The sequence below is a fragment of the Cebus imitator genome, unplaced genomic scaffold (genome assembly GCF_001604975.1).
Source record: "Cebus imitator isolate Cc_AM_T3 unplaced genomic scaffold, Cebus_imitator-1.0 Scaffold39, whole genome shotgun sequence".
Classification (NCBI taxonomy): Eukaryota; Metazoa; Chordata; class Mammalia; order Primates; family Cebidae; genus Cebus; species Cebus imitator.
The window spans coordinates 10,902,698-10,912,847 of NW_016107354.1; the positions used below are offsets into that span (position 1 = coordinate 10,902,698).

Genomic DNA, 10,150 nt, shown 5'->3' on the forward strand with positions numbered 1-10,150 from the left:
TAAGACAGGGTCTCATTCTGTCATCCTGGCTGGAGTGCAGTGGCTCACTGCAACCTCCACCTCCCGGCTTCAAGCAATTCTTGTGCCTCAGGCTCCCGAGAAGCTTGGATTACAGATGTTCACCACACCTGGTTACTTTTTGTATTTTTAGTAGTGGTGGCGTTTCACCATGTTGGCCAGGCTGGTCGTAAACTCCTGGCCTAATGTGATCCACCCACCTCAGCCTCCCAAATTATGCCTGGCTGACACTTGTACAACTTAAGGAGAATTTGCCCTGAAATGCTTTCTGTATTACATTCAATCATTTTTTTTGTGTGTGTGGTAGGATATTGGACTGGGCTGTAAATCAAGCTAGTTATTTGTAGTGGCAAAGACAAGCCAGCCAATTTTACATTTCTCCATTATATATTGTATGAATTATAGAGTGAATTAATACATTTGTGTAGATATCAGGTATGTATAACCAGTGATTTGTGAATCAGATTGTGAGAACTGGATAGGATTAGCCAAGCTGTCGGCTAGATCACAGTCTAGTATAAAATAATTGGAAAAAGTAAGTTGATATTATAGAAATAGCAGACCTTGACTTTTTCCTCCACATTTGTTCAGAAATAGATTCATTTGCTGTAACTATTATTTAATAAACTCTCATAAGCTTTGAACCCCTCACGCGATCCAAGTGTTATTGAAATATAGTAAGTATCTGATCGAGAATATTTAGGGATATTAGTAAAAAGCAAAAAGGTTTGAACAACTTTGTCCATCCACAATATAATTTTGAGTAGTTATTATTTTTGTTTTGCTTATATGATTTTCAATGTTTTAATTTAAAAATAATTCATTTGTTATTAAAAACATAATTTAAATGTTTTCAAAAGTTTAAAACAAAGAGAACATAAAAATTAAAATGTTTCTTATTTACTTGGGATTTTTTTAACCTTTTCTAAAGGAAAATTTTTTGCAGAAAAAATTTATTCTGTTATCTGTTCTGTGCCCCATGGACTTGCAGAAATGTAGACAGAGGTTAATAGTTTGCCTGAAGTGTAATGTCAATTTACCAGGTAAAAAGAAAGATCAGAAACAAAGACTTCGGTGCTCTTTCATATTTTAAACCTTGCCTGTATTTTGAGAGATGCCTATCTGCATCCATCTATTGGTAATTGCTTTACCCATCCCTGTTACTGGGGGAGATTTTGAGAATCTTTAAGAAGGTGAATACTTATTACCTTCCCATAACAGAGAATAAAATATTTCTTCTCTTTCCTCTTTAGTTGTCACAGGATTGTGGCAAGGGCATCTGGGTGGAGAATGAATGCAAAATCTTTACATCCATAGCAGGCAGGAGATTGTTTAACTTTTCTCAATTTGAGTTTTCTCAGGTTGTCTAGCACATGCTACTTGTTCAGTAAATGGCAACTTCTGTCATCATTGTTACTACTTTTCTTGTGATGATGCCCAGAAAGGAGTAAACAGTACTTATGTGGCATCATTGAAAAGGAGAAATATGAGGATTTGAGGTTTCTCTGCTTTGCCCTTCTAGTTGAATCCACTAGTAAAAGAAGGGTTGCAAATGCTCTTTTAAAATTCCATTAAAGTCAGATAAATGTGAATTTGGTTTGAAGAACTTCCTGCCCTGGATATGTTCAGAAATTAAGAATGGCAAAAGAGAGGCATTGAACTGGAAGATGAGAGGAGCTTAAACCTGCTAAGATGGAGAGAATGGGATCATGTTTAGAGCAGCTGAGAAGTCTTGCCCTGTTCAGTACCCCTTTCGTCTCTTCAGTTCTACCCACTCAACTTTTTTCTTCTTTCGCAAATGACATCTCTGCTAAAGATCTGGCATAGTTCCCTTGGATAAAAAATGGGGTTGATGCTCAATTCTTAGAGCCACTTGGAGCTACTTTACAACCTGTCCTTGATCCTGCGAAGATTTTTATTTTTCCATGTTGTAGACATATGGAAAAATATCTCCAGCCATTTTTATTCTTATTGTTCAGACAAAGAGCATATTTTAAAGTCATTTCAATTAACTGTAGAGATCAATGCCTTTTGTTCACAAACAAGAATTTGGATGAGAAAATAAAGATGCAGTCTGGTATACTGAAAAGAGTACTGTATTGATGATCAGAGGCCTGAATTTTGATACTAAATCTGCCTCCGTGAAGTAAAATTCATGTTAATCTACTATTTATTGTGAGCCCCAAACTTTTGCATTTATTCTTTCCTGAGAGGGACCTACCTTTATCCGTTTGGACATATATGAGGACATGTATAAGTGTCGTTCAGCCAGTCATTAGTGGAGTTGGGATTCTAAACCATGTATTACTGAATCCAAATTTCCTACACTTTGCATTTTAATCTGCTACCTCTTGATCATTTTTCCTGTGTCAAAGGGCAGATAAACCTAACAGATTATTCAGGAGGTAAAATAAATTATGTTTTCTTGTGAGTAATGAGCCATAATCTCTTATTTGATCATGTGTATTGTTTTATATATTTCTTTCAAAATTTTTGTGCTGAAGGCAGGAAAAGAGTAAACAAAAAGGTGTGAAGAGCACAATCTCTGAAGTCACGCTAGCTTAGTTTCAGTTAAGCTGCCACTATTTACCAGGCTCTGTAACATGGATCAGATACACTTAATGTTTCTAAGCTTCAGTTTGCCACTAAAAAGGAAAAGAGATGTTAATATTACTTACCTCATAATTTTATTGTGAGATTAAGAGAGATATTGTACTTAAAACACCTGGTAGAAAGCCTGGAACACAGTCAGTGTCTAGAAATTATAGCTACTGATAACTTTAATTAACCAAGGGATAAAACTGAGACTCAGAAATAATAGGTTGCTTGACCAAGGATACTCAGTAGGTAAACAGTAAAGCCATGTCTTATATTTATCTTTTGCTACTAAAGTCTCTCTCATCCTTCTGTCAGTCCTTACAGCCTCTCACTGTACAATTTATGTGTAGAATGATTTTATTTGTGTCATCTTTCCAGCTCATATTCTCTCTGTTCCTACAAATATTTTAGGTAACATCTTATCAAGCTAACACACATTAATTTGTGCAAGAGTTCTGCTCTGAGGAAAGAGTGAGCTAGTTCAGCACCTGGGATAGTGGTATGTTTAACTTGGGTACGGTCCCTGGAAGGGTTTTTTTTGTTGTTGTGTGTGTGTGGTTTTTTTTTTTTTTTTTTTTTTTTTTTTTTTTTTCCTGTTGTTTACTTCTCATCTCTTGGAGTTAAAATTGAAGATTTAACACAAAGTTTTCACTGTATTATTGATAGCATAGGTGACTTTGTACATAGGAGGAGTTGAGAGCTCATTAAAAAGTCTTCCCCACTTATTCTTCTACAAATATTTTATTAGTTCTTCATTGATTCCCCAAATTGAAGAAAGACAAACATTCTAATTCTCAATTTGTCATCAGGAAACCTGAATTCTTTTCTCAGATTCCACTACTCATCAGCCATGTGACTAGGGACAACCTTGGCTTTTCCATGTAAAATGGGAGAAATCATCCAAATACGTGGAAGGTAACTAATGGTTAATGCCGGAACAAATGATTTTTACAAGTGTTGTGAACATAGTTTAGCACCCAACTGTGAGACTTAGGAGTCCTTAACAACTATTACATTATTCTCTATCAAAACTCTGGCATGGGAAAAATCAGATTTTTAAATCTTATTACATTACATTTGAATTCAATAAATGTGATAAATGAATAAATGAATGAGTATAGACAAGGACCCTAAATTTCACATGGTCCAGTCTTTTCATTTTATAGGTCTCAAGTTGTAATAAGTCCGACTCAAACCTTATTGAAAAGACACCTAAGTTAAAGTATATTATATCAAGAATGGGGGAAGAAATGTCATTACCAAGAATAGAATGGAAATTTTTGTCTATTTCTAATAGCTTTGTCAGTCCATTTTTCCATAGGGTCCTTTGTACCTTTGCCATTAATGAAGGAAGCCAATCTTTCTAATAGACTGATTCTCTTTCAATTGAATAAAAGCTGTTAGGGATTACCTTGTCTATTTAGTAATGCAGAAAATAATTCTTGACTAGATGACAAGCAGATCTGGCTTCTCACCAAGCAAACTCACACTACTGAACTGTGAAAGTCAAGAGTTTGGTTCATATCCTCATTTTTAATCCTATAACCTGGGAAATACAAACACCACTGTAACTTTAAACACAAAGGATAAATAGGAGGAAAGTCTAGCCTTTTGTGAAACTATAAGCAACTGGAGCTCAGAAGTTACAAACTTTCCCTGGTAACTAGCCATACGTCTTTGTAGCCAAGAATATGCACTGCACTAAATCATGTGTAAAAAGGCTAATTGAAGCCAGTAGCCTAACTTGGAAAGAATATAACTCTTATAATTTGCATCATTTGCTCCTAGAAGGATTCACTGAATGATTAGAAAAGATAACTACCTGAAAGTATTCACTTAGGTACAAAGTCTGATGAATTGATCAATCAAACAGCAGGATCTATGCATTTATTATGATAGTGTCTAAAAAGATAAGCAGTTTTTGGTTTGTTGGGCTAATGTGGTTTTAAAGCATTTTCCAGTTTAACAGAGACCTTGAAGTTATCTATGGGTGGCAGCAATTTTAGCTAAATAGGTTGAATCCATGAGTGGTGATCCTGAAAGATTGTTTTATTAAAGAATATCTTATTAAGAAAAACACTTCAGTACCTCCTCAGTGCTTAAAAGATAAAGTACAAATTCCATAACATGATATTTAAAGACTTCCATGATTGGGCCTCTTCCAGCTTCTCCAGCTTTATCTCCTTCTTCTCCTTAACATAAATATAAGCTGCAGCCCATTCTAAACTAATTTAAGTCACTGAAATGCACCTTAATTTTTTAAATCTCTGTGCTTTTGTTTGGAATCCTCTCAATACTCTCTCTGTTACACACATATAGATTTATATATTGATCATAAGTATGGTATTAATATAAAATAATATAAAATTATTTATTGTTTCTGATAATCCAGAATAGTCCTGATTTCCCCCTCAAATTGCTTTTTTTAAAGCGTACCACACCTAGTATTACTAACTAACCAGTACCAACCAGGTCTGACCCTTGGCTTCTCAAGATCAGGCAAGATCAGGCATGTTAAGTGTCGTATTGCCATAGACTCACATGACTTCTTCTAAGTCTTCTTCCATTATAGTTGATGGCAAACTATAATCTTTTAACATTCTCTGGGCTGAGGTCTTGAAATCATCCTTGATTTCTTTCTTTTGCACTGCATATTAAAATTCTTTGGCTTAACTTTCAAAATATATCTTAAATCTCAACTTCATGTGATCTCCACTGTTACCACCCTTGTATATGACATCATCATCTCTACTCTAGATGATGGCAAAAAACCTCCTAACTCATCTCCCTTCCACTGTTATGCACCTATACTATCTCTCTTTTTTTTTTTTTTTTTTTAGGCTGAGTCTCACTCTGTTGCCCCTCTGGATTGCCGTGGCGCAATCTTGGCTCAATGCAATCTCTGTCTCCTGGGTTCAAGTGATTCCCCTGCCTCAGCCTCCTGAGTAGCTGAGACTACAGGTGTGCACGACCACGCCCGGCTAATTTTTTGTACTTTAGTAGAGACGGGGTTTCACCATGTTGGCCAGGATGGTCTTGATCTCTTGACCTTGTGATCCACCTGCCTCGGTCTCCCAAAGTGCTGGGATAACAGGCATGAGCCACCGCCGTGCTCAGCCCACCTATAGTCTCTTTTTAACATAGTAGCCAAGGGGTCGTTATTGAAACCTAAGTTATATCTTGTCATTCCTCTGCTTCACATTCTCCATAGCTCCCCATTTTCACTCCATAAAGGTCAAAATTACTACAATGGCTTATAAAACCCTACTTACTCTGGGCCCACCTACCTATTATTTCTTTGTCCTCACCATTTATTGTGCTCTCCCTCACTTTGTATCCTCTTTTTCTGGCCATAGTTGTCTTCTTTATTTTCCTAGAACATGTCAGTTATGTTCTTCTAACTTTTTAAAAATTATTTTATTACAAAATTTTTATTTATTTACCCTCAGCCAACTCACACCATATTTTCCTTACTGCCTTGTTTGCTTGGAATGTTTTTCCTTCAGATATTTTCACTGTCAGCTTTCTCTTGGGAAAACATTTCCACACAAGCATTACCTCCTCAGACAGGCTCTTATCCCTATCTAATGTAATACGTTTCCTTCTCCCCATCACTGTGTTGTTCTTTGTAGCCTTTATCACTCTCCGACACAATAGCACTTTACATATGGCTTCACTGCCCAGCCAGAATATTAACTCCATGAGGGCAGGGGTTCTGTCTTTGCTGTTGTATTTCCAGAGACCAGGGTAGCACCTAACACATAGGAACTGCACAGAACATTTACTGAAAAAGTAGACAATTTAACAAGAAGAAACTTTTTTTAGTTTTCTATTAGTATCCAAAGCCACAATACTGTTGTATGTCTTGGGAAGGATGAAAAAAATATTGTTGTCAATCACACGCCTGCATTCCTGATATTTTTGGATCATATGTTGTCAGAGTTATCCTGATGTCTCCTTTTTCCTCACTTTCAATTCAATCAATCACTACAGTACATCTTTTTTCTCCTTCCTACCTCCTAGTGTAAACCACTGCTATTTGTTTTTTACCTGAAATGATTTCAGAACACAAGTCTTCAAATCCCGTTTTACTCCTCCCTCACAAAAATGTTCTTCCTGCATTGCAGCCAGTGCAATCCATGTAAAACATAAATAAAATTAAAATTTTTCCCTGCTGAAAAAATACTTAAATTGTTTCCAGTGCTTTCATTATAAACACCAACCTTCTCAACAGTAGCATCAATGACTCGCTCTGAGCACCTTTTCAACTTTAACTTTTAATCAATATTCCCCCACACCAAACATTGTCAGATTTTATCAGGGCAACAGTCTTCTTCTGTCCGTGGTATTGCTCTAGCTGGAACTCTGGCTTCTCTTTCTCTAGTGCCTTCTTCTTCCCATAATATCCAGTCCCCATCTTTTCCTGTTTTCTCACGTAGATCATAAGCTCTTCTTCCAAAATATTTTTCAGACTCCTTGATGAAGATTAGATTCCCTCCAGTGGGCTCCATATCAACTCGGTTTACTCTTCATAAAATGTATTATATGTAATTGTATATTTACTTGTTTTCTCTTCCATTTATTCCCTCCACTGATCCCTATAGCACAATCAACATTTAACTTTCCCTTCTAATAACCTGCCCCAAAAACCCCTTCAAAGTATTGGTAAATATGTATAGTAATTATTAACCCAGAGTATCTCCAAACCAAAATACTATTTTTCTCCTATTCCTTTCCTGCTAATGTCATTCTTCCCATCCTAAGGTGTTAATTATAGGAAACATAAATGAGGACATGTGGGATTTGTATAGCATGTTCTGAATGACAGAAGAATTAACATCTTCTAAAAATACTTTGATATTCATAAACTAGATGGTTCATTTCAGGAAGATAAGCAAGTCCCCCTTTCCTTCCATAGACAAACTGCTGGCCTTTCATAGCACATTCCTGATCGAATTAGCATGGCCAGATATAGTATTTTCTTGGTTCCTAAATTGCCCAGTAGTTTCTTTTGGAGCAGACCATCTGATTGAAATGATGAAAGAACTGTACACATGGATAAATCTAGAAACTATTGTTCTCAGCAAACTGACACAAGAACAGAAAGCCAAACACCACATGTTTTCACTCAGGCAGGTGATGAACAATCAGAACACTTTGGCACAGAGAAGAGAACAACACTCACTGGGCTAGGTGTGGGGGTGGAGGGGAAGGGAAAGGAGGCAGAATGGAGGGATAGGGAGGATGGGGTGGGAAAACACCGGGAGAAATGCCTGATGTAGGCGACAGGGGGTGGGGGGATGGAGACAGCAAACCACCATGGTAGGTATGTACCTGTGCAACAATCCTGCAGGATGTGCACATGTACCCCAGAGCCCAAAGTACAGTGTAAAAAATTAGCTGGACATGGTGCCATGCATCTGTAGTTCTAGGTATTTTGAAGTCTGAGGTGGACAGATCACAAGCCCACAAGGTCAAGACCTCAGTGAGCCATGATCTCACCACTGCACTCCAGCTGGGCAACAGGGCACCCATCTCTAAAAATAAATAAATTTTATTTTTTATTATATACTATCTATTACTTTTAATACACATGCCCCTTATGAAATGAAGATGTATATGTAAACAGTATATAAAAATATTCCATAAAAATCTAAAAAGATGATCTCAAAGAAGTAGAGAATAGAATAGTGGTTACTAGAGGCTGGGAAGTGTCGGGGTGGAGGAGATAGGTAGAGCTTGGTTAATGGATACAAAATTGTAGCTAGACGTGAAGAATAAGCTCTACTGTTCTATAGCACTGTAGGGTGACTACACTTAACAATTTATTGCATGTTTTCAGATAGCTAGAGGAGATGGTTTTGAATGTTCCCAGCACAAAGAAATAATAGGTGTTTGAAGTGATGGTAATCCCAGTTATCCTTATTTAATTATTACACATTGTATACATATATCAAAATATCATACTGTACCCCATAAACATATACAGTTACTATGTGTCAATTAAATATATTTTAAAAAATAATTCCTTAAAAAAAGAAGTGTAAACTGCACTTTTAAGTGCTTTTAAATTTACTGTCAGCAAATTATTATGGTACTCTGATTCAGTAAAATGATGTTAACACTGAAGTGTAAGCCTAAAATTTTTTCAGATGCTTGGTCTCCAGCTATGTGGGAATACTGCAGTCACTTTTGTATTCTCCACAAATTTTGTGCATTAGCCTTTTGGAGATGTTTATACTTATTTTTATAAATATATTTTTCCCAGTGTCTTTCATAGTAGCAATACTTCCCTAGTCTCTGAAAATCAGAGTCAGAATGGTGAAGGAACCATTTAAACTACATAGCTTTTATTTGATGTTTAGGCTAGACCTGCATTTAAGCTAGACTTTGTGCTACAGGATTGATGTGTGCCATTTAATCTTCATGATCCATAAGGCAGGCATTGATCAACATCCTCCACCCCACATTGCTTGTATAACTTCACTATGTATTTCTACACCCCTTCCCCTGGCCATGTTTCAAATGTATCAGCATACCTCAGGGCATTTGCACCTGATGTTTTCTCTTTCTGGTATGTTTTTCCTCCATATATATTCAGGATTCATTTCTTAACCTGCTTTTAGGTCTCTATTTAAATGTCACTTATTGATAAGGCCTTTTCTACAATTCCATTAAAATTGCAATACTGAAGCTTGCCCAAAATAATAGTACCTAATTTCCCTGCTGTTCACTTTTCTATTGCACTTTTCACCATTAAAGACACTAAACGTATCACTAATCTATCGTGTATATTGTTTCTTCCTCCCAGTGGACTGTCACCCACCGTGAATGCGGAGATTTTTTGTTAGTGTTTGCTGCTATGGCCCAGCTCTCAGAACAGTACCTGAAACTCAGTTTGTACTCAAGAAATATTTATTGAATGAATGAATCAATGATTATCCTAATTTATTGGTAAACTGAGATTAAGTACTATTAGGTAAAATGCATAAGATTATAGGACTAAGAAGTGTCAGAACTGTGATTTGAACACCTCTTTGTTCCTCAAAGCTCAGGCTTTCAGAAACTTCTCTTCGCCATTCTTCTCAAAAAAGCAAGGCTGAATACCAGTTTTGACAACTGCAAGAGCTCATATCTTCTGTGTTTTTTCTCAGTTGAACTCTGATTCTGAGTGTGTCACTGTGCTCACCCTATATACCGTCTAGACTGCATTGATGTTCTGAGAAACTTTCTTCATCATTCTTAAGTTAATACAATCTTTCTTGTAAGGAATTGGTATAATAGTAATATTTTGTATTAGTGCAGATCTTCATAGTGTCTAGTGGATTTTTTCCAGGCACTACATTATCTTTAAAAAATCTTATTACAGTATAATGAGGATTATATTACTATCATCATCCTGATTATGCAGATGAAAAATGGAGGCTAAGAGGTTAAAGAAATTGCTTATGTTTGTAAAGCAAGAACAGGTGGACAGCTGGAACTTAAATTCTTGACTGGTGTTTAAAATTCCATGCTTTTTTTTTTTTTTTTT

The 10,150-nt window shown here is 36.2% G+C and overlaps 1 protein-coding gene across 3 annotated transcripts in view; it reads left to right on the forward strand.

Moving 5' to 3' along the window:
- NELL1 (neural EGFL like 1) overlaps positions 1–10,150 on the forward strand; it is an 888,103-nt gene that overhangs the window by 701,911 nt on the left and 176,042 nt on the right. The window lies entirely within an intron of this gene.